The sequence below is a fragment of the Helianthus annuus genome, chromosome 7 (genome assembly GCF_002127325.2).
Source record: "Helianthus annuus cultivar XRQ/B chromosome 7, HanXRQr2.0-SUNRISE, whole genome shotgun sequence".
NCBI lineage: Eukaryota > Viridiplantae > Streptophyta > Magnoliopsida > Asterales > Asteraceae > Helianthus > Helianthus annuus.
The window spans coordinates 134,991,658-135,016,734 of NC_035439.2; the positions used below are offsets into that span (position 1 = coordinate 134,991,658).

Sequence of the window (25,077 nt, forward strand, 5' to 3'; positions counted from 1 at the left end):
ATTTGCTATAAATAGCCACATTCTTGCACATAACATACACACAACTCAAACATACACCTCTGGTCATTCTAAGGAGCTTCCAAGTATCTTTCTCTGCTCCATAAGCAAGAACACAACTTCTGTAAGTGATCTAACCCTTTGTGGTTTCACATTTCCTTAGTAAATGGCTAAGAACCAAACCGTCGTAACTACGGTTTGACTTTACAATAAATCAGTAATGGTTCAGTCTTATGACGAATCAAAAGTGGTTATGAGTTGGTATCTATGTGGGTAATAAACCTCTAAAAAGGTTCCCCCTGATCACCACTCTAACTATGTCAAATGTCGAGTCAAACGTGCGGTTAAAAAGTCAACAGAAAGCTATTTTAGCGATTTATGCATAATCTGTAATATATATGTTATGGAACCTGTTTTGACAATCATAAGACATGATAATAAGTATATAAACCTGTTTGCGCTCGTTTGAATCGATCATTTACTATATTGAACCGGTTCGGAGCCGAAAGTCGCAAAAGTTTGACTTTTGCTTTGACTTCAGTTCTGACCCGTTTTAGTGAGGTATAAATATACCTTAGGACTCTCTTAGGACCAGGTCATATGTTGGTATAAACCTCTGTGGTCAGTTCATGAGTTATCCGAGTCTTTTACGTATTTCCGTCATTCGCCTAAAAGTTGACCGTAACGGCCTTTTAAAATTAAAACGAGTATTTCGGACACGTGAACGGACCAAAACCTTGCTTATTAAATTATAAGCATGTCCTTAAAGTTTCACGTCAATCCGAGGTCTAGAATGAGAGTTATGCTAATTAGCGCAATTTAAATAAACTTTAGTAATTAACGGCGCAATTAGCATAACGCCTATTTAAACCAAGATTTCATCACCAAATCTTATACCCACTGTATTAAAATAATATTTTGGGAATTTTAAAGATTTTTAATAATTTTTACCTTGCTCATAACCTGCGGTTATGGCTACGGTTCGGTTAATACCGAATATGCCCTTTTCGGCCAAAACATGAGTTCTACAAGGTCTTTTGACCCGATTCCAGTTGCTACTGGTTTTAAATAATAAATAAAGTATTTTAAGCTTTATAAGCTGTTCGGGAAACTCAGATTTCCTGTAGAACTCGAAAGGCCCTTTTAAAGTCTTTAAAATGACCGAAAAGCCCCTACGGGGCATAATATTAACTTAAACTCGTTACGGGCATTACGGAAGGTATCCTACTGATACCAAAATACTTTTAAGGCATATTGACTTAGGAAATAAGCGTAGGACACTTATGGCTAACCGTTTCGCCTATTTGCGCACACGGTACGGCCCATGGAACTAGTTTTCGTGCAATAGCCGGTATGGGTCAAATTATATTATTTGAACCCCAAAATCCAGAGTATGAACTATAAACCCATATAAAACAAGCCTTTGAACTTGTTGGGTCCAAATCATACTCCATTCTCGGTTTTCGCCTTTTCGCGCGATTAAACCATATCTACATATATCGGAACCAACCGGTCTAGGCTACGGCCATTATAACGACCCGTTAGGATTCTAAGAGGTTAATTAAAACCTTCGTTCCAGATTAGGAGCCCCAGTAAAAGCTATCGGTGATTTAATCCAAAATAAGGAAATATACTTGCAAAGGTAAATACTTCAACTTATTTCCCCTATATGGGCTTGGGTTACGGTATATTAATACCGCTTGATTGAGCATTATATAATTCCATCGCTTAGGTGGTTAATTGATTAAATATGATCGGCTCATTTAAACAGTTTTGTTGCTTATAAGCCTTTGGGGGGTTTAATGACCGTTGTCCCGGATATCCTTGGCATCATTTTACGAAATGGCCACGACCATCGACATCCCGGTGTAGGCGTACACCCGGTATAAAGTGTCGACATTAAATATAAAAGACGTAGCCGTTGGTTTTTATACTACGGTTTTACGCAAACGTGGTGTGTCTATAAATCTTTAACCCGGCACGACCCGGGCTACTGAACGCATAAAAGAACATGTAAAACGTTCACAAGATTTTATTATAATTTACCCAAGTTATAAAAGAGTTTGTGCCTTGTGCATTCAAATCAATTTTAATAAACATTTTCAAATGTGTCAGTTGAATGTATTTAACAGTGTAAACTGACGTATTTTCCCCAAAAGATTAAGTGCAGGTACCTAAACGTAAATTGGCTGGTATTAGCTCCCTAGCGTCGTGATAAGTCTCGCAAGCTTGATTGCAGTATCTGATGGAACAATACCTTATGTTTATTTACGATCCACTGTGGATATTCAACTTCTGTAATACATTGATATTATCACCAGAGGTTGAAATATATATTTATCTTATGCTTCCGCTGTGCATTATATAATTGTGTGGTTTGACTATATTGTTGCCAACATCGTCACGGTAATCCCCCACCGGGCCCACCGGTGAGACACGTGGAAATCGGGGTGTGACATTCGAACAGAGCAGTTGTATACCAAGTTTTCGAAATGTGACTTCTGGCTTCGCGAAGTCCATTTTTTAGGCCATGTGGTAAACAAGGATGGGATTCATGTTGATCCATCCAAGGTTGACTCGATCAAGAACTGGCCTACACCCCGTACACCAACAGAAATCCGCCAATTCTTGGGTTTGGCAGGATATTACAAGAGGTTTATCAAAGATTTCTCGAAGATTGCACAACCTCTCACTTCACTGACTCAGAAGGGTGTCACCTATCGCTGGGGTGATGCACAGGAATCTGCGTTTCAGCACTTAAAAGATAGACTTTGTAGCGCGCCTATCCTCTCATTGCCTGAAGGCACAGATGATTTTGTGGTTTATTGCGATGCTTCCATCCAAGGGCTTGGTTGCGTGTTGATGCAACGTGACAAGGTCATTGCCTACGCATCACGCCAACTTAAGGTTCACGAAAGGAACTACACTACACACGACTTGGAATTGGGAGCAGTTGTTTTCGCACTTAAGATATGGAGACATTACCTGTACGGTACCAAGTGCACCATTTACACCGATCACAGGAGTCTCGAGCATATCTTCAAGCAAAAGGAGTTAAACATGTGACAACGCCGATGGGTCGAGCTCTTGAACGATTATGAATGCGCTATCAAGTATCATCCGGGCAAGGCAAATGTTGTGGCTGACGCCCTCAGTCGAAAGGATATTATACCTAAGCGTGTACGTGCGTTACAGCTTACCATTCACTCTAACCTTCCCGCTCAAATTCGTGATGCTCAGGTCGAAGCATTGAAAGCAGAAAGCGTCAGGGCTGAGTCCCTGCGAGGATCAAGGAAACGGTTAGAACAAAAGGAAGACTGCGCCTACTATGTTAACGGACGCATCTGGGTTCCACTTTATGGAGACTTACGCGAGCTTGTGATGGATGAAGCACATAAGTATCGTTATTCAGTACATCCTGGTTCTGATAAGATGTACCACGATCTAAAGACTACATACTGGTGGCCTGGTATGAAGGCCAGCATAGCAACCTACGTCAGTAAATGTTTGACTTGTGCTAGGGTCAAGGTCGAATACCAGAAACTATCAGGCCCACTCCAACAACCAGAGATCCCGAAATGGAAATGGGAGCAAATTTCCATGGATTTCGTTACTGGCCTGCCTAGATCTCAACGCGAAAACGATACCATTTGGGTGATCGTGGATCGACGGACCAAGTCTGCACATTTTCTGGCCATCAAAGAAACGGATAAGTTTTCCACTCTAGCAGACGTCTACCTAAAGGAAGTAGTATCAAGGCATGGAGTGCCAACCTCCATCATTTCTGATCGTGACTCACGTTTTACATCTGAATTGTGGTGAGCCATGCACAAGTCCTTTGGCTCTCGGTTAGACATGAGCACGGCATATCATCCACAGACGGATGGGCAATCTGAACGCACCATCCAAACCCTTGAAGACATGCTTAGGGCATGTGTAATCGATTTTGGTAATGGCTGGGAAAAACACATCCCGTTAGTGGTTTCATATAACAACAGTTACCAAACCAGTATCCAGGCCGCTCCGTTCGAGGCATTGTATGGACGGAAGTGTCGATCACCTCTCTGTTGGGCAGAGGTTGGTGATAGCCAAATCACTGGCCCAGAACTTGTAGTGGATACAACCGAAAGGATTGCTCAGATACGACAACGAATGGCGGCAGCTCGTGACCGTCAGAAAAGCTATGTGGATAAGCGAAGGAAACCACTCGAGTTCCAGGTTGGGGATAGAGTCCTACTTAAAGTCTCACCATGGAAAGGTGTAGTTCGTTTTGGCAAACGAGGCAAACTCAACCCGCGATATGTTGGACCCTTTGAAATCATTGAGAAGATTAGCAAGGTGGCCTACAGGCTGAATCTACCGACAGAACTCAGCGGAGTTCACAATGTTTTCCATGTGTCAAATCTGAAGAAGTGTCTGTCAGATGAGACCCTCATAGTTCCCTTAAAGGAGTTCACAATCGACGACAAGCTGCGATTCGTCGAGGAACCAATAGAGATTACTGATCGAGATGTTAAGATCCTCAAGCGTACCAGAATACCTCTTGTTCGAGTTCATCGGGATTCCCGTCGTGGCCTAGAGTATACCTGGGAACGAGAAGACCAAATGAAACTCAAGTACCCCCAACTGTTTAAGAAAAGTGCAACTACTACTGAGGCTGAAGCTACTGCAGAATTTCGGGATGAAATTTCAAACCAACGGGGGGATGATGTGACACCCCAGGAAAACCAGGAAACCAACGCAACTCAACTAGCTTCCTCAGTAACCACGTGCTAAATTTCGGGACGAAATTTTTCTTAACAGGGGGAGAATGTGACAACCCTCATAATTCCATGTATCCGTACGATTTATTAATGATAATTAAAGTGCTTGATGACTGTGCTGAATCACTTAACTGCTTTCTGATTACTGTGTTATACTTACATGTGCTTGTTAACATACTAGCAGTGTACATAAAAGTTACTAAATAGTCCGGTATGCTTTCCTGAGTGTCGAAAATTAAAAATGTTACAAATATATATATAGGACACTTTACGGATTAATTAAGCACTTTAACGGAACAATATCAAACCGAACAACCGGGCATTACCCGGAACACCAAAAGAATGCTAGAAGCATTGTTTTTATTTTTCTAAGCTAGTTAGGGTCCCCGGACACCCCAACACACTATATATTACTTAACACACATAAACCACTAACTATTTCACTTATCTTCTAACTAGATTAATTAACTAACCATTACATCTCAACCAAGCACCCCCCCCCCCAAAAAAAAAAAAAAAAAAAAAAAAACCGGTTACAAGGGTGGAGCCCCACCCTTGATTTTTCTTCAATTATTTATTTGGTTTGTAGTGTACTTAAGGGGCACTAAACCTAAAGGGTAAAAGGATGTTGGAAGACTTGCTATTTAACCACTAGATCAACATACACCATCTTCATATCATCTTCATCAACATCAAACTACTTTCTCCCTCTCTTCCTTGTTCGGCCGTCAACTACCATCACCATACCACTACCTTCAACTCATTTTCCATTCATTCCACAAGCATACATAGGTGTTAAAGTGCATACAACGAAGCTCGTTGTGTTCGGAAGTTCAAGGACCTCTCTAGATTTCTTTTATCCACCCATTTTCTCTAGTGTTTCTTCCCTAGCTTAAAAGCTAGTGGTAAGCTCCTTTGATCTTCTTTTGCTTCATATTTTTGATGGTTAATAGTTAGGTTATGATGAAAACTTAAGAACACTAGAAGATCATATGCAAAAGTCTTGAACTAAAAGCTAACTTGATGATGAAATATTGTTAAAATGAAGAAGTGATGATATGAATGATGTTGCCTTGTATTATTGATGATTTCTTGTTGCTTGCTTGATGATTACTAGAGATATGATGTTAAACATCATGGTTAAAACTTGTTAAAGTAAGATTAAAAGCTTAAGTTAACAAGTTAGGAGGTGATTAGTGATTTCCATAAAAGAATCACCTCCATGTTTAAGCATGAACTTGGTAGCAATATGTTTTCTTGAAAAATTAGTAAACAAAGTAAGTTGGTGATCGTATGGATCTGAGGCTTACAAATGGTTTGTCCTAAATAAACCAAGAGTAGAAGATAATTTTTGAAAGATTATGACTTTTGTAAAACCTACACTATTTTAGTAACAAAATAAGCGTAGAAATATTTTTTTAGAATAAGAAGATCCAATAAATACACATTTTTGCAAAATGAGTTTACAAGTTGTAAACATCTAAAAATCCCGAGAATGAGATTTTAACAAAAGTAAACACACTTTGGAGGGTAACTAAACCCACTAAACACCCCACTAAGTTACTACGCGTTTTTATGAAAAACCAAGTTCATGTTGATATGTAAAGTGCATTGTTTTTGCACTTGACTAGGGTGATGTTATTTAATAACTTGTTGTTGATTGATTTAATGAATTTTTAAAAAGAAAATGATATGCTATAAGCATGGACACCTCCATTTACAAAGGAAACTCTGGCGAAATTTTCTAAAAATCCGACACTTAGAAAATATTCTCCTAACAAGTGTTTACGAAATATATTTTTAACTTTATTTTCAAAATAAACTTCGCCAAAGGCTTGTTACAAAATACAAAGTATCGGAGGTTGACTTTTACAAATAAAATGGATAAATATATATTTTATATTAGAACACCTGTGTGGATACTTGTCTATTTTGTGTGACGGTTATATTACTTAGGGTAAAATAATGTAACTTAACGATATAACTTGACATTTGAATTGTGTAGTATGTGATAGAAGTAACGAGTAGATAAACCATACGTAGGATACGTGTCATGCATGAGAAACTGATTGTTATCCGTACCTTATTAGGACGTGCTTGATTTCCTGATTATTTGAGTAATAAATCTAGCCGAGCAAACCGAGGTGAGTTCATACACTTTCTAAGGCATGGGATTCCCGGTGGATTGGGAATGGGTTAAAGAATAAAAAACGGAATCTGCATATCCTCCTTGGGTAGGATATGTACGGCCATCCTCCTTGGGTAGGATGCCAATATTAATCCTGCGTATTCTCCTTGGGTAGAATACGTACGTTCGTCCTCCTAGGGTAGGACAACAACCTTAAAACTTACTAGACAAAACTCTATCATTAAGTCCCTCATTTTATATCAACTTAATCGCCGAGGCCAATGGCGAGCGGGTCATTAGTTAATAGCATTATTAGGTTTAACAAACCTCACACCGTGCCAGTCGGACGGGCGTGTATTAATGGACTATGGCAAACTGTCAGTGATGATAGACACTGATGTAGGGCACAACTTATTTTCGTTAGTAGTCGATATGGTACGGTCTAGTGGTTCACATGGGGAAGCCCCCACTGAGTATGGATATGGTTTGAGTAATAAAAAGGAACTGGTTAAACATACTTTCAACTATGGGGTAACCCCCACGGCAAATAAGCCAACGAAAGTCAAACCAAGTTTTCAGAAACAACTTAAAACTAATCAACCAACTGTGAACTCACTCAACTTTGTTGTTGACTCGATGTTACATGCCTTACAGGTCGCTAGATGCTTATGGCGCCTGCACGAGGAGGAGGTCGTTGTGGGATACGGATTGTTATGTCACGTGCTTAATATTTAATCCTTATGAACCTATTAAACTTACGTTTTGAACTTTAAACTTATGAACTATGGAACTTATGTTTTGGACTTACGTTTTATGCTTCCGTTGTTAACTTAAAATCGGTTACCTTCTTTAGGTCACCAATCGTATTGTGGTTGGTTTTATTTACGTAATTGTGTTGTTCAATATGATTGGTGGCTCGATCCTGATCATGTCACGCCTCCAAGCGGTGATACTCCGCGTGTGGATTTTGGGGGTGTGACAAGTGAGTCGTGGGTGACGAGGTCCAGATGATGGTCCAGTTGACATTGTCTGCAACAGACATCGTCATGGGTCTCAGACACGTCATAAATCGAATCTCACCTCACACGTCTTAATACTTACTAAAGCTCAGGAAGATAATGAAACATGTATCACATAAATATGTAAGCACATAATCGCCGATTCACGGAAGCACATAAGCACATAAGGCAGAGAAACACATAAGCACGTAGGGCACAGAAGCACAGAAGCACATACGCATGTAATCACAGAGGCAGTCAGAATACAAAAACCTATCATTCAAAGTTCGCGAGCGTTCGAATATAGCGATCGCGTTTAGTATAACGATTAGTATAGTGTAAGCGTATAACATAGCACAAGGTCGTCCATAATTTAGCGATTTGTCAGCGCTTTGAGATAGTAGTGCAGTGCGAGTCGTGCGTGTCGATCGAAGTGAAAGAAAAATCGAATAAGTCTCCAAAATTTAAACACATAAACAGGTAAATACACATACAGACACATAAAATCGACTAATCGTCAGAGTCAGCAGTTGCGGGCTCAGAATCGAAACACAGAAAAATCAAGAAATTGATCGTCTACGACCATTAGACATTGACTATCCAAAGTGATTCGACTATTCTCAAGGACCTGTTGTACACATTTTGACCTTCAGGACCGTGCTTCTGCCTCGATTCTTGGGCGTTCGGCACGCATCCCTTTAGTCATATCGTGACTTCAAGTCGTTGGAGTCCGTCGAGACCTTGGTGAGAGTGTTGTAAAACCAAGTAAAAGTCAGAACAAGTCGTCAAGGTTAGGGTTTCGCCCCTGGCTTAAAAACTTCTTTCCTATTTTAATAAAATAGAGACGAAAATCCGCGCTAAAGTATGGATTTCACTCCTGGTTCAACGCGAATTCTCGCGTTTTATAGATAAATACATATCAAACAAGCAATTTAATCGAGAGTTTGCGGTTTTCACTCCTAATCTCGACCTAATCACTCATTCATAATTGAAAATTCAAGTGCAGTGATAGTGTAGCGTATGCGAGAATAGCGAGGAATAGCAGTAAGCTCGTACATAATCCCTACTGAACATGCACGAGTCGGTCTATTGGATCCTAATATAGACTAGGTCTCTAAGACATCGACCCGGACTAGGTCGAGTCTTGCCTAATTCCCTATAGTTATGGCTCTGATACCAATCTGTCACACCCCAACCGATGGCGGAAACATCGGGGCGTGGCACTGAGCGAAACAGATTGTCCAGAAGTTTCCATAACAACTATATATTTACCAGATATTTAAAGCAACATGTCCCATACCATGTCATGAATGATAATACAATTATTACAGAAAGATCTAGTCAAATTGTCCTGTTCTGAAAACTCAGATTTTTATTACAGACAATTGTTTATTGGTTTCTAGACCTTCCCTAGCCTCGATTTCATCACCGTGCAAATAAGCATCCTAGCAACGTAAGCACCTGTCACATACGTTAAAGTAAAGGTCAATACACATAGCGTAAATGTGAGCATACAAGTTTGATAATAGCATATAGAGTTCGAAAGCGTTACGCATAACCGGCACGTACACAGAGTGAAATGAGGCATGTTAGTTATCGACATGAACCTATCGATACCAATGATTCCGGGTTGACTGCCCAAGGCAGTTCACGATACATACTCACCACTGTGAGCCATGTAGGTAATTGTCCTTAACAACCCCCGAGTGAACGGGTGCTGAGTCCAAACTAATAGTACTACCGTTGCTAAGGCAGGTAGATAGCATTCCATGTGTAAACGCTAACCGCTATCGCCTCTATACGTGACTAAATGAATGCTTGTTTGTTATGTTTACACATGGGATGCTGTCTACCTGCCTTAGCAACGGTAGTACTATTAGTTTGGACTCAGCACCCGTTCAGTCGGGGGTTGTTAAGGACAATTACCTATATGGCTCACAGTGGTGAGTATGTATCGCGAACTGCCTTAGGCAGTCAACCCGCAGTCATTGGTATCGATAGGTTCATGTTGATAACTAACATGCCTCATTTCACTCTGTGTATGTGCTGGTTATGCGTAACGCTTTCGAACTCTATATGCTATTATCAAACTTGTATGCTCACCTTTACACTATGTGTATTGACCTTTACTTTAACGTATGTGACAGGTGCTTAAGTTGCTAGGATGCTTATTTGCACGGTGATGAAATCGAGGCTAGGGAAGGTGTAACAACCCGCACATTCGCGCTTTGTTACTACTCGTTACACTTGTTACGCCTAGCACCAGAGATTCGGATTATAATGTAACTATATCGCATGCAATGCTATATCGTAGTATTTTCGCATATTATCGCATACTTTATCGCTATCACACCACCTTGCACTTGCTGACAGCCACGATGATGTCGAGTGAGGACCAATTCTACCCTCCCTTGATAGCCGTGATGTGTCGCAAGGTAGCACAGCACTCAAAAACGCGCATCGCATCATACACATTAACGTTCACGATGAGTTGAGTGAGGACCTATTCTACCCTCCTCAATGACCGTGAAGCGTCGCAAAGTAACGCATATTCGAAATGAAACCCGGTTATTGTATCACAACTTTGAAATATGGATATGTATATACGACCCAACGTAGCTAATTATAATAAATATATGAAAACGTGGATGAGAATGTGTAACCAAACTATCGCAACGCCTAACAATCGAAACAGAACGCCAAAACTCATCTCGACGGAGGCGTTTGATCGAATGGCACTTCGATCGAATGGCTATCCGATCGGACAGCCAACCGATCAGACAGCCATCCGATCTGATGCACTGCACCGCCTTTCTCCTCCTTTGCCTATAAATACCCCACTTGTCACATCAACAACAGTTGATGTGACTGCTCTCTCTCGACCAGACGCCTTCTCGCCATCTTCTCTCGATTTCTCCCAATTCTTGTCTACCCTGAATCTTGTACTTCTATGATCTACACGCACTCCTTCATCTTTCTTGTCATCAAAACTCACTTTTTTCACCATTAAATCTTGGGATTTGAGCCGTTCAAAGGTGACGTCATCATGGAGTTCTTGGGGACAATGAAGTGTGACCACATTTCATCAAGAATAGTCCAGATCTGATAGAATCCACGGTGTATAAACACTAGTCTCACCTATATCTAAGACAAATCTAAGTTTTCTAAGTTTTTCTTCAAACTTTCCTAACTTATCACTCGAAACCGGTAGCAACAGAGCTCGTACAGACCTTCTACTCTTCCTATAGTGAAGTGTCGGTTTGAGAACTGGTTCCTATCAATGAGATGATCGGCTTGTCATGTTAAACACGAATAACCATCGAGAACAGTTAACAGGTCGGACGGGGTGATTCCCATCTGATCCGGTGACTCGGACCTGGTGGAGTTCCATTGTTTAGCTCGTAGTCGTAACGTCTCGATCAAAATCGCAAAAACTTAACGAAATAACCAAGATGTAAAACGATAAGAATGCGGGACGGGTTATCGTCCGATTGGACTACCACCCGGTCGACCAGCAATCCGGTCGGGTTACACTTGGGGTCCAGACTTAAACAAATTTTCAAACATTCAAGGATCTGAACAACGAATGGATTGCCGTCTGATCGGATTGCCGTCCGATCGAACGACCATCTGATCGGCTGACTTTTGGATCCTCAACACTTAAACATTTTACAAATCGTCATCGCACATCAGTTCCAACGGATTGTCACCCGGTCGGATTTCCACCCGATCGAGCGACCAGTCTGCTATGAACTTATCAACCAAAGTGTCTCACTGATCGGGTCACCGTCCGATCGAACAGTCACCCGATCAGGTTGCCACCTTTTCGACCGACCGTTCGATCGACCGACCTGAAAGGTAGAGATACTTCACTGTTCTCAAAATGCTACAACGAAAACTTCAAAAGGCAAACCTGCATACACAAACACCTCTTCACCAAACAAGGCGACAATCCAATCGAATGGTCATCCGATCGGATGACCATCCGAACGGATTGCCACCCGGTCGACTGGCCATCCGATCGGATTGCCATCCGATCGGATTACCATCCGACACTTGGTTCACCGCCACTGTTTATCGCGCTATTCAACACTTACACTATCAATCTGAAGTCAGGCTAATCTCAGACGCGCTCCCTTCAATCCAACCAAGTTGTGGTTGCTGCTTGCTGAGCACCGACTGTGAGTATACTTGAACCCTTTTTGCTTTTGCACTTTTGGGTGTAACATACGTTGCTATTAAATCAAATCACATCAAATGCTTAACTATTTATTACTTGCGAATGACCAATGTGCATAGTTATACGTGATGCTAGTTACATATGTGCTAGGACTTATACTCGCGACGTCCCACCATGACTAGTATAGTACTATTGCGCCCGACAGGGTCTAGTTTAGCAATCGCGATCGAAGCTCGAGGACTTAGCTGGCAGTATCAGTTTTGTGAGTATATATGTCGTGTACTACGTTTATGTACGTGGAAATTCGCAGCTTTTATCTATTACGCTATTACATATCAAACCTGTATACTCGCCAATACTTTTGTATTGACATTATTTAACGTATGTTGCAGGTTTAGTCGCAGTCTACTTCAAATCAAGCTAGGAGGTCTAGAAACTCACCTAAAATCTAGGTTGTCGGATTTGTATTGTTCGAGAGGACAAGAAATTTGTGATAACTTATGTGATTGTACTAATTGTTAGTATGGGATAACAAACGTAATAAATACTGTCGCAATATAGTTGTTATGGATTCTCTTGAGCAATCTGATTTGCCTAGTGTCGCGCCCCGATGATTCCGCCATCGGTTGGGGTGTGACAGAAGGTCTAGAAACCAATAAACAATTGTCTGTAATAAAAATCTGAGTTGTCGGAACAGAACAATTTGACTAGATCTTTCTGTAATAATTGTATTATCATTCATAACATGGTATGGGACATGTTGCTTTAAATATCTGGTAAATATATAGTTGTTATGGAAACTTCTGGACAATCTGTTTCGCTCAGTACCACGTCCCGATGTTTCCGCCATCGGTTGGGGTGTGACATTATTACCGGTTCATTTTATTATAATATATAGTTTTTAAGAAATATAAAAGTTGATGATGCTGTAAACACTTTTATGTGATAGACGTAATAATTGAGAGAAAAAATATTGATGTGTTTGTAGGTGTTGCTTTTGGTAAAATGACAAGACATTTTGCATTTTTGTCACTTTTACCGTTAAAAATTTAAAAGTTGATGTTGTACGCATTTTTATGTGATAGACACTTGAGTAAAAAATTATTGATATGTATGTAGGTGTTGCCTTTGGTCAAATGACTAGACAATTTGCAATTTTTTTTTGATTTTACCGTTAAAAATGTAGTGTGTATGCTGAACTTGCATCGATATTTCAAGGGCTCGCGCAAATGGAAGAAATTGCTACAGCTAATCACACACACACACACGATTATATGGTGCATATGGAAATATAGAAATGACTTGATTTTCAATCAAAAACAAATAAATCTTGCTAGGATGCTGGAAGAGGTGAATTTGCTTCGCTTTTTTAGGTTTCGGAGTCGAGCAAAGGCAACTAAACTTACATGGATCAATGACGAGAGTTTCAGTTACATTGTATTGGTGTGCAATGTTACTATACCATGTGTTTGGTATATGTATTGTTCTGTTTTTGCTAATGATTTGTTGGCATAAACCTTGTGAAATGAAAATTTTCTTTGTTGGCCATTAGTGTTAACCATTCTTGAATTCTTTGTGTAGTTTTTCTATCATTTTCTTGATGGTATCACTATCAATGAATGTAATTACTAATCCAATGAATAGTTCTTGCAGCACTATAAAAGTCGGCATGTTTAAAAAAAGAATGTGTAACACCCTAGTTACTAATTAACGATTTTGTATGTAATTACCAACAATTAGTTGTGTAACTAAGACAACACATATTACAAAAATTCGGGTTTATTAAAACTTTTACAAATTATGATATATTCTACATAACGTGACCGAAATTTGTTGTTTGAAATTTACAACGTGGCAAAATGCGGAAGCATGTGACTATATCGTGTTCGGTCCTGCGTTGAGCTTGATCGTCTTCCGGCATCCAAAAAGTACCTACATTTCATAAAAACATGAAATGATTTAGTCATACGGGATTTAATATGTATCTAAACGAGTCCCGGAAACAAAACTGATCAAAAATACATTTTTGTTCAGGGTCCACCGTAAATTACGGTGGCTACCGTAATTTACGGTAACCCCTGAATGTTTATTCCTCCACCGTAATTCAGGAGGTTCATGGCGTAAAGTTATATGGCCTACCGTAAATTACGGTAACCACCGTAATTTACGGTGGCCTCTGCAGAATTCTCCAAGTTTGCCGTTTTCTAAAACGGCAACGTTCATAACGTTTAATCCGTTTGTCCGTTTGACCTACCGTTTCTTCCTACGTACTTGTAACTTGATCCTCCATCATTTGGAGTTAAAATCCAGCATCCGGATTATCAAAAATTAAGACTTTTAACTCTTCGGCTTATTACCCTATTTGCCAACTTTTGACCCGTTTGTGATTTCATCTAACAACTTGTCTGCGGTCCCTATTTCTTTTGTAAACATAACATTGTGATCGTTTCCTATTGTACAAGGCTCAAATCATGGGTTATTACACATTCTAAACCCGTTTATGCTCAAGTGCTTATTTTTGACCCGTTAAGGACATTTATGTCCTTTTTAAGCCTAATTTCGCTCATTTCTTCTATGCCTCATAATCCCGCCCGTTTACTTTGATTAGTTTTCCCACCACAACTATGAATGTGGTGAGTATAATGTAATAGACTATCTATCCCGAGTCTTACCCCTCAAATATGCTATTTTGCAACAACACGTATTTTAAGGCATTTAACCCTTGATAGTTTATACCTACTATTTTCATACGCGTCTAAGGATTACAAGATCTTAATGTAAGTTCCTAAACAACCTTTATGGGTTGTTTGCCTCATTTATCCTTCGAGGGCATTTTAGTCAACATTAGCCCCTCATTTACTACGAAGGGCTTTCGCCACATATAAAGCCATAAAGTATATTATCCACAACTATAATTACGCGTACCTGGCTCGGGTCAATTTATTGACCCGTTTCGATACCTTGTCTCTATAATATGCTAATTCGTAGCATTTTAAATCCATAAACCATTATTATCCTGTAAGCATAAGACTTGACACATACTTATTAGTCGTCATTGGTCAAATGGCACTACAAGTCACCCTTTGACCCGTTTGGTCTAAACGACCAAACATTTTGCATTTGAATTTAGAATGGTATATATTTACATATATATACCATTTCGTTATTTAACCCCATTTCGACTTACGCCGTAGGGTATCTTATTACTTTTACTTATATTTGTCGGCACATGACTAAATTACCATTTTATCCCTTTCCTTATCATGAGTTACCCCATACGGTAACATTTCCAGATTCATTGTATGCTTATCATTTACGGCGATATTACCATTTTCCAATGTTTACCCTTCATCATGGTTTTTACCAAATATTGCATATGCCCCGACTCGTATCAATTGCGTCGGGAATCCACATTTCCCAATATTGTTTTTATCGAATTAAAAGAAAGCTTATAGAATAACTAATTATTCTACGAAAGGTGTAAGTTACACTTACCTCGTATCCAAGCTACACTTTTCTTTTTCCTTCTTGATTCGGTTGACCCGCTTTCTCCCCAAGCTCCACCTAGCTTGTTAAGCGCCAACTATTATTCGTCATTCACAAGGTGGTTAGTTTAATCATGACTTAGTACGATTATTCCACCTTACAAATTTCATATCAAAATTTAGCCAAAACATCACAATTAAGTGTTTTAACTACAAAAATTCTAGTTTCGAGCCTTCTTTGAGGCATTTCATCAAACACTTTGAGGGCAGAATTTTACATGTTTATTTATCAAGTCTCTAGCTTATCTCTTAGCCTAATTTCACATAAATCAATCTTCTTACAAAGTTGTTAACTTCCATAATTTCTGAAATCACTTCAAATTGTCACATTATACTAGATCAACACTCTATTTCCTAGTGTTCATCAAATTTCACATAAACCATCAATCACCTACAATGGTGTTCATAGGTTTCACTACAATTTCACATGATTTTCAACTTGTATTTGTCTAGGGTTTCTCCCTAGACACTATAGTTGTTCCTAGATCATCATATGACATACATGCAACTATAATTTCAGATTTTCCCAATTACATGAGAATTTCAAGTTGAGAGTTTTTATGAAATTTTACATACCTTGTGATCCTCTTGTGATGAGGATCAGTAATCTATGCTCCATTTTCGATTTGAACTTGGTTTGATCCTTCAATTTTGTTGATTTGTTGAAGTTAGGGTTTGAGCTCCCATGGAGCTTTCCTCTGGTCGCATACGTATGTGTGTGTATTGATTTCTATTATTTTTTTTTTTTATAAGTGTTTTAATAAAACACTATTCCAATTGCCCATGTTTAGTCCCTCAAGTTTAGAGATTCATATATGAAACCATAACTCATAGTTTATTATTTAATTACCCTTTACTAACTAGGTTAATATTACCTAGTTAACTTGGTGGGTTCCGGGAGTTATAATCCGTAGTGTTTTAAATCCCGTTAACTCGGGCTCTTATAAACTCAATTCCTTAAAACTTTGTTTCGCTTGTATTTAATATTAGAATTTCTTATTAAATCCCAATTATTTACCGGGTTATTTTTACTACTAGCGATACTTTACCCGTCTTTCAGTATTAACGTGGGTTAATTACCAAACCCGTTTTCGGGGTGTTACAAGTCTACCCCCCTTAAAGAGGTTTCGTCCTCGAAACCTTGCTTACCTAGTTCATTGAGTTTCTAAACTCAATGCGTTTGACTTGAGTAATCTCTTAAGCATTACTCATACTTTAACCAATTGTTAGCATTACCAGGAAAAATTATGGTAATGCCTTTTTGGTTACAGAACCTCTACGTATCTCCTATGACATAATGTAGCTTCGAAATAACGTAATCTCGTTATTTCCACTAGTTTAGTTAACTTAGCGATATCCGTCGCTTTCATATACCATCGAATTCCTTATGAATCCGTTACTTTGAACCGTTTAAAGGTCTTTAGTGAAATCTTTCACTTTTAGCAACAATTTCTTTTATTTTCTAATTCATTTATTCGGTTCAGTTATACTGAATCCACCGCTTACAAGCAACCAAATTACTTAAATGACCTTAACCGGTCTCGCTTACTCGACTTATTAGTCCAGTTACTTTTTACCGCTTGCTTGGCTATAATGTGATTCTACTTCACATTACATTTCTTGATCGCGATCGTGTCACGTCATGTTTAATTTATATTAACGTTTCTTCATCATACTTCTCTTTTTCGAATGTATTGTCTCGCACCTATCAATGTCGAGACCCATGCTCTTTGATGTTAACTATTTTCTAATCTCTCTCGTAATATCCATATTTGTTAAAACATTATTTCTTACTAAAACTAAATTCTTTTTTTAGCTTTCCCTTTTTCTCCTTGTCTTACATCTTTTACTCAATTCCAGGACTTTTCGTCTGAAAATTCATTTCTTTCCGTTGTTTTTTCGGTAATATTTCTGTCCGTTTAGATGTTTTAGTGAAATCCCTCACTTTTGTCAACCAGGCCTTTCTCGATCCCTTAGCTTTTAACTCACTTAGTTATGTTAGCGAAAACCCTCGCTTTTATACTACTTTTACCTTCCGTTATTTATTTTACACGGGAAGTTTAACCATTTTCCTCACTTCACGTTATTGACCCGTAGGTTCTTTCACTTAGCCTCGTAGGCTTATTTCTTTAGATTTTTCACCTTTCTAAGACGAGGTCTTTATGATCCCTTTGCTTCAATTCATGTCCCGTGGGTCATCTTGGCTCCGTAGACCTTTACCCTAATTAACATCCCGTAGGTTATGATGATCCCGTAGATCATCTTTTATTCTAGTCTTTATTCAAATGTGTATACGTTTATATACGCATATGGCGTTAAGGCATCCCTTTTTATGTTTATAATTATTTATCTTTTTACTTTTTGGATTTCATTTGACCTTGACCGTAGTCTAAGGCTACATTGTTTTCTTTCGAATCATCTTTCCGACTTCTCGACTTCTAACGTCAATTACACGTCGGTTTTCCATACACTTACCGTTACCCGGTTCTTACCTGTACTTCCTTACGTCCTATTACCCGGGTTCTTTTATTTCAGTGTTTTTAACGCCTTTAACTCCTTTACATAGGTTTATTAATATTTTACACTTTTATTTATTCGATTCGCACTTACTTAATTTAGCAAGTGTCATCCTTTATTAAATTTGTTTGACTTGTTCGTGTGAACATTCATCGCTTACGAATGCCAAACTTCAGTCTTTGTTTGACCTGTTCGGCTTTGAATGGCTGAACATAATTTATTCAAAATTTCTATTTACATTATTTTGTCGTCTTTTAGTTAAGACTCAAAACCCGAGTCTTTTAACTTTCCATCCGAGTTCCCGTTTCTTGGTTCACGCATGTGTTTAAATCCTTACCCACCAACCGGGTGTTTTACCGAAGTCGTTATTATTGCAACCTTTACGGTATGCATTATGACTTCCTTTCGCCTTTATATTCCTACTTTGTTCTCGAATTTGGCGTTTTACAAAAACGACCCATTTAGAGACGTATTCGCATTTTCCGGGTTCGAGTGTAAGTACACTCCTTCCCAATGCATATCTTGATCATTCTACATGTTTGCATTTTCCGGGTTCGAGTGTAAGTACACTCCTTCCCAATGCATATCTTAATCATTTTACATGTTTCTTTGCCCCCTTCTCTCGGGCTCATTTTTCTAATATAATACGCTTCTGTCACTCAGCTGTGCGTTTACATGATAATCAAATATTTTGCTTATCTGATTCATTTGGGTACTTTTTATGCTAGTCCCATTCACCCCGTCCCTACTACATCGAATGTAAGTATGTCCATCATAAAAAGTTCATAACATCATGTGTTCACTACTTACTTGGCCAGAGTAAGCGATCAACACATGACACACATGACCTTTTCATAATTTCCGTACTACACCCCATGTAAGTGACGCCTCTAATCTTTCTATATTCTTGTCTTTCATTGGCAACCATTTATTCAGTTACTATTTAACAATTATTAGATTTATAGGTTTCATTCCTAAACATATACAATGTTTCTCTTTTTTTTTATCAAACTAATATATATAATCACATTTGTTAACGTGATTGCTACTTTTCTCAATAGCATCGAATTGAGAGTTTTCCACTTGGATAGTTACCCCAATCCAAGTTTCCATGTGAACAAATCTTGTTACTCATTTGTTATTCATCGTCGTGAATAACACATTTTCTATTAATTTTTTTTTCTTGGAAATCAGGTTTTCCAAGTTCTATCGTATATGTATGCAACCGTCATTACTTACGTGTTTGTTGCATAATACTACTTGTGCATTTAAATTTAAAAGTGTGCACCTGATAAAGCTTGCTTTAACAGGCTCTCTTTGCCAATAACCTTGTTCACGGTCGTTGCGCGATTTAGTCCTTGGTGAGCATGCTCCTCTTGTATACTTCGGACCGTTCCATCATCATATCCACAATTTGTTTGATTCTCGTCGTCTTCAAACGCGAGTGTCCTTCAATTATAACATTCACAAAAGTTAGTAAAGTCAACTTTAATAATCGCCCGTATTATAATACAAGGCTTTTTCTACTATACGCGTCAACGTGCGCATTTTCGCCAACTACATCTATCGTTTAATTGGGGTAACATGCGTTACTCGATAGCCCTATGTGTTATTTACAACAATTTAGCATACTAAACTATTAACATACGCGTACTTACCGGATTTGCGATCAAGCCTCGAACCGAACACTATTCTTTATCAAGAGCATAAGGTTTAAGTCCAAGCATAGTTTTCCCACCATACTTGAATCTCTTAAACCAAGGCTCTGATACCAACTTGTAACACCCTAGTTACTAATTAACGATTTTGTATGTAATTACCAACAATTAGTTGTGTAACTAAGACAACACATATTACAAAAATTCGGGTTTATTAAAACTTTTACAAATTATGATATATTCTACATAACGTGACCGAAATTTGTTGTTTGAAATTTACAACGTGGCAAAATGCGGAAGCATGTGACTATATCGTGTTCGGTCCTGCGTTGAGCTTGATCGTCTTCCGGCATCCAAAAAGTACCTACATTTCATAAAAACATGAAATGATTTAGTCATACGGGATTTAATATGTATCTAAACGAGTCCCGGAAACAAAACTGATCAAAAATACATTTTTGTTCAGGGTCCACCGTAAATTACGGTGGCTTCCGTAATTTACGGTAACCCCTGAATGTTTATTCCTCCACCGTAATTCAGGAGGTTCATGGCGTAAAGTTATATGGCCTACCGTAAATTACGGTAACCACCGTAATTTACGGTGGCCTCTGCAGAATTCTCCAAGTTTGCCGTTTTCTAAAACGGCAACGTTCATAACGTTTAATCCGTTTGTCCGTTTGACCTACCGTTTCTTCCTACGTACTTGTAACTTGATCCTCCATCATTTGGAGTTAAAATCCAGCATCCGGATTATCAAAAATTAAGACTTTTAACTCTTCGGCTTATTACCCTATTTGCCAACTTTTGACCCGTTTGTGATTTCATCTAACAACTTGTCTGCGGTCCCTATTTCTTTTGTAAACATAACATTGTGATCGTTTCCTATTGTACAAGGCTCAAATCATGGGTTATTACACATTCTAAACCCGTTTATGCTCAAGTGCTTATTTTTGACCCGTTAAGGACATTTATGTCCTTTTTAAGCCTAATTTCGCTCATTTCTTCTATGCCTCATAATCCCGCCCGTTTACTTTGATTAGTTTTCCCACCACAACTATGAATGTGGTGAGTATAATGTAATAGACTATCTATCCCGAGTCTTACCCCTCAAATATGCTATTTTGCAACAACACGTATTTTAAGGCATTTAACCCTTGATAGTTTATACCTACTATTTTCATACGCGTCTAAGGATTACAAGATCTTAATGTAAGTTCCTAAACAACCTTTATGGGTTGTTTGCCTCATTTATCCTTCGAGGGCATTTTAGTCAACATTAGCCCCTCATTTACTACGAAGGGCTTTCGCCACATATAAAGCCATAAAGTATATTATCCACAACTATAATTACGCGTACCTGGCTCGGGTCAATTTATTGACCCGTTTCGATACCTTGTCTCTATAATATGCTAATTCGTAGCATTTTAAATCCATAAACCATTATTATCCTGTAAGCATAAGACTTGACACATACTTATTAGTCGTCATTGGTCAAATGGCACTACAAGTCACCCTTTGACCCGTTTGGTCTAAACGACCAAACATTTTGCATTTGAATTTAGAATGGTATATATTTACATATATATACCATTTCGTTATTTAACCCCATTTCGACTTACGCCGTAGGGTATCTTATTACTTTTACTTATATTTGTCGGCACATGACTAAATTACCATTTTATCCCTTTCCTTATCATGAGTTACCCCATACGGTAACATTTCCAGATTCATTGTATGCTTATCATTTACGGCGATATTACCATTTTCCAATGTTTACCCTTCATCATGGTTTTTACCAAATATTGCATATGCCCCGACTCGTATCAATTGCGTCGGGAATCCACATTTCCCAATATTGTTTTTATCGAATTAAAAGAAAGCTTATAGAATAACTAATTATTCTACGAAAGGTGTAAGTTACACTTACCTCGTATCCAAGCTACACTTTTCTTTTTCCTTCTTGATTCGGTTGACCCGCTTTCTCCCCAAGCTCCACCTAGCTTGTTAAGCGCCAACTATTATTCGTCATTCACAAGGTGGTTAGTTTAATCATGACTTAGTACGATTATTCCACCTTACAAATTTCATATCAAAATTTAGCCAAAACATCACAATTAAGTGTTTTAACTACAAAAATTCTAGTTTCGAGCCTTCTTTGAGGCATTTCATCAAACACTTTGAGGGCAGAATTTTACATGTTTATTTATCAAGTCTCTAGCTTATCTCTTAGCCTAATTTCACATAAATCAATCATCTTACAAAGTTGTTAACTTCCATAATTTCTGAAATCACTTCAAATTGTCACATTATACTAGATCAACACTCTATTTCCTAGTGTTCATCAAATTTCACATAAACCATCAATCACCTACAATGGTGTTCATAGGTTTCACTACAATTTCACATGATTTTCAACTTGTATTTGTCTAGGGTTTCTCCCTAGACACTATAGTTGTTCCTAGATCATCATATGACATACATGCAACTATAATTTCAGATTTTCCCAATTACATGAGAATTTCAAGTTGAGAGTTTTTATGAAATTTTACATACCTTGTGATCCTCTTGTGATGAGGATCAGTAATCTATGCTCCATTTTCGATTTGAACTTGGTTTGATCCTTCAATTTTGTTGATTTGTTGAAGTTAGGGTTTGAGCTCCCATGGAGCTTTCCTCTGGTCGCATACGTATGTGTGTGTATTGATTTCTATTATTTTTTTTTTATAAGTGTTTTAATAAAACACTATTCCAATTGCCCATGTTTAGTCCCTCAAGTTTAGAGATTCATATATGAAACCATAACTCATAGTTTATTATTTAATTACCCTTTACTAACTAGGTTAATTTTACCTAGTTAACTTGGTGGGTTCCGGGAGTTATAATCCGTAGTGTTTTAAATCCCGTTAACTCGGGCTCTTATAAACTCAATTCCTTAAAACTTTGTTTCGCTTGTATTTAATATTAGGATTTCTTATTAAATCCCAATTATTTACCGGGTTATTTTTACTACTAGCGATACTTTACCCGTCTTTCAGTATTAACGTGGGTTAATTACCAAACCCGTTTTCGGGGTGTTACAGAATGATAGATCAATCTTAAAGATGAGGCATGAATGCTAGAAGCAGAAACCTTCACTTTCAGTCTTCCAGCAAGTCAAGTTCTGTTATACCCTCTCTGCCCTCACTATTGAAGCTTAAACAATGAACCTCTCATGTTTCGCTGTTTAGTGCTTAGTCCTTCTGAAAAGTCTAATTCGTTCGCCAGTTGGTTGTTCTATCATTCGAATCTTCCTTCCTCCTGTCTTGCAGGATCCTGTACCTGCTATGTGAACTTTTTTTTTTGTTAAAGCAATAATGATTAATGAAATTCTATATATGATATGATACAAGGTAAGAGGACAACCTAAATGTTTAATTTACTATAATACCAACATCTCTCGATTTTTTATTAGACAATGTATATAAGAGTGTATATAATAAGTAGCTTAATTTTACATAGAAATTCATTTCAGTCAATACTATGCACTTGATACGCCCACCTTTTTAGTGGGATTTCATTATCAACTTATATAAAATAAGATTCTAGACTCATTTTTTGAAGGGTAGGATCCAAAATGATATGCATAGCCATACACGTACATGATCATATTCACACTTAATTAATAAACACTCAGTTTACCCCAAGTTTCCTGCACGAACATCAGAAACCGTCCGAACTGCTACAAACAGTTTCCTAGATAAAGAAGGAGAAGATAACCGATTAGGGTTTCCCTCAACCTATTTATACCCATTTCATTTAATGTCATGTTGTAAACGTGCCCAACAAGTGGCAGATGGGGCCCCGTCAAGAGAGAGAAGAGCAAACAACGGGAATAGTGGGCGAGTGTCTTCATGGGTCGGCAAAAGACGAAAAAGCATGTTGATGTGACAGTCTTCATATCCTGCCGTGTCAGTCACCTTTTTCAAACGACAACAGACGTGCCTCCTCGGTTGCCAGCTGTCACATGAATCCTCACCAACCACGACACAAGTTGCACGTTCGGAAATACATAACCTTATTTTCTCGAGTACGCATGCGCCAAAATGGCTCACTTCAGCACACATGCACTAATCAGGTATGCATGCACCAAAATGGCTTATTTCAGCACGCATGCCCCATTCCGGTATACATGCGCCAAAATGGCTCATTCCAACAAGCATGCACCAATCTGGTACGCATGCGCCAAAATGGCTCATTAAAGCACACATGCTCCATTCCAGTACGCGTGCGTGAAAACGGCTCATTTCAGCACGCATGCCCCATTTCGGTAAGCATGCGCCAAAACAGCTCATTCCAGCACGCATGCCCCATTCCGGTACGCATGCGCCAAAATGGTTCATTCCAACACGCGTGCCCTATGCCAGTATGCGTCCGCCCAGATGCACCAAACAAGCATGCATGCGCCCAAAGGCACCCTCTAGATGCTCATTTGCCGAGAATACGCCCTTTAACAGAGGATCAAACACTCATCTAGTTAAGAGTTCTACCCGCTTAGCATTCTCTCATGGAAGCAACATTACACCGGGGGACTTGAAGGGGTATGGTCCAAAATGGCGCGCATAGCTATACACATACAGGACCATACCCGCACTTAATTGACAAACACTCAGCTTACCCCAAGTTTCCTGGAAGGACCTAGTGCAGATGCGCAACTACCACACCTCACAAGAAGTACAACATGTGCAAGCATAAGCAGCCTGTGGCCAATCAGGGTGCAACAGACCCTCCTAAGAAAACCCCCACGATGGATAAATCGTGCAGGGGACAATGAGGACAAAAGGACAGTGACGTGTTACCAATCACATTGCACTATTCGCTGCTACATGATCTCTACCCACAATTGTTGACAGACGAGACGACAAGTACCCCCGGAAAGCGACGTGTAGCCAATCACACGACGCCAGTCCACCACCACCTCTACACACACTACCAGTCGTATAAGAAGGGACCAAGTGTATATTCCCTGAAAGCAACGTCTGGCCAAAGGCGCATCAACCCACAATCTTCTCCAAACCCTTCGGCTATAAACACGTGCCTCCTCCAAAAGTTTAATTGTTAAGAATCCAATTTCTCACTCTTAACACACACATTACTTTATTCCCCTTAAAGCGATTACTTAGGGGGTGTTTGTTTTTTGTCCAGAAGTACTTCTGGCCACTTATGTCTGTGCCGCGCAGACGCGGGCAGACGTTTGGATGCTGCAGATTGTTTGTTTTCTCGCAGACCTTTCATTAAAAAAGGTCTGCGAGACC

General features: G+C 38.9%; 2 long non-coding RNA genes across 2 annotated transcripts; both read right to left on the reverse strand.

The window, feature by feature from the left end:
• Nucleotides 1–13,920: 13,920 nt before the first annotated feature.
• Nucleotides 13,921–16,324, reverse strand: LOC110907711. Its single transcript, XR_002573978.2, has 3 exons — nt 16,188–16,324; nt 15,562–15,649; nt 13,921–13,998 (listed from the first exon to the last, which is right to left on the reverse strand). It is a non-coding gene; the product is annotated as an uncharacterized LOC110907711 (long non-coding RNA).
• Nucleotides 16,325–20,072: 3,748 nt separating this feature from the next.
• LOC110907706 lies at nt 20,073–22,476 on the reverse strand. Its single transcript, XR_002573977.2, has 3 exons — nt 22,340–22,476; nt 21,714–21,801; nt 20,073–20,150 (listed from the first exon to the last, which is right to left on the reverse strand). It is a non-coding gene; the product is annotated as an uncharacterized LOC110907706 (long non-coding RNA).
• Between the last annotated feature and the right edge of the window lie 2,601 nt (nt 22,477–25,077).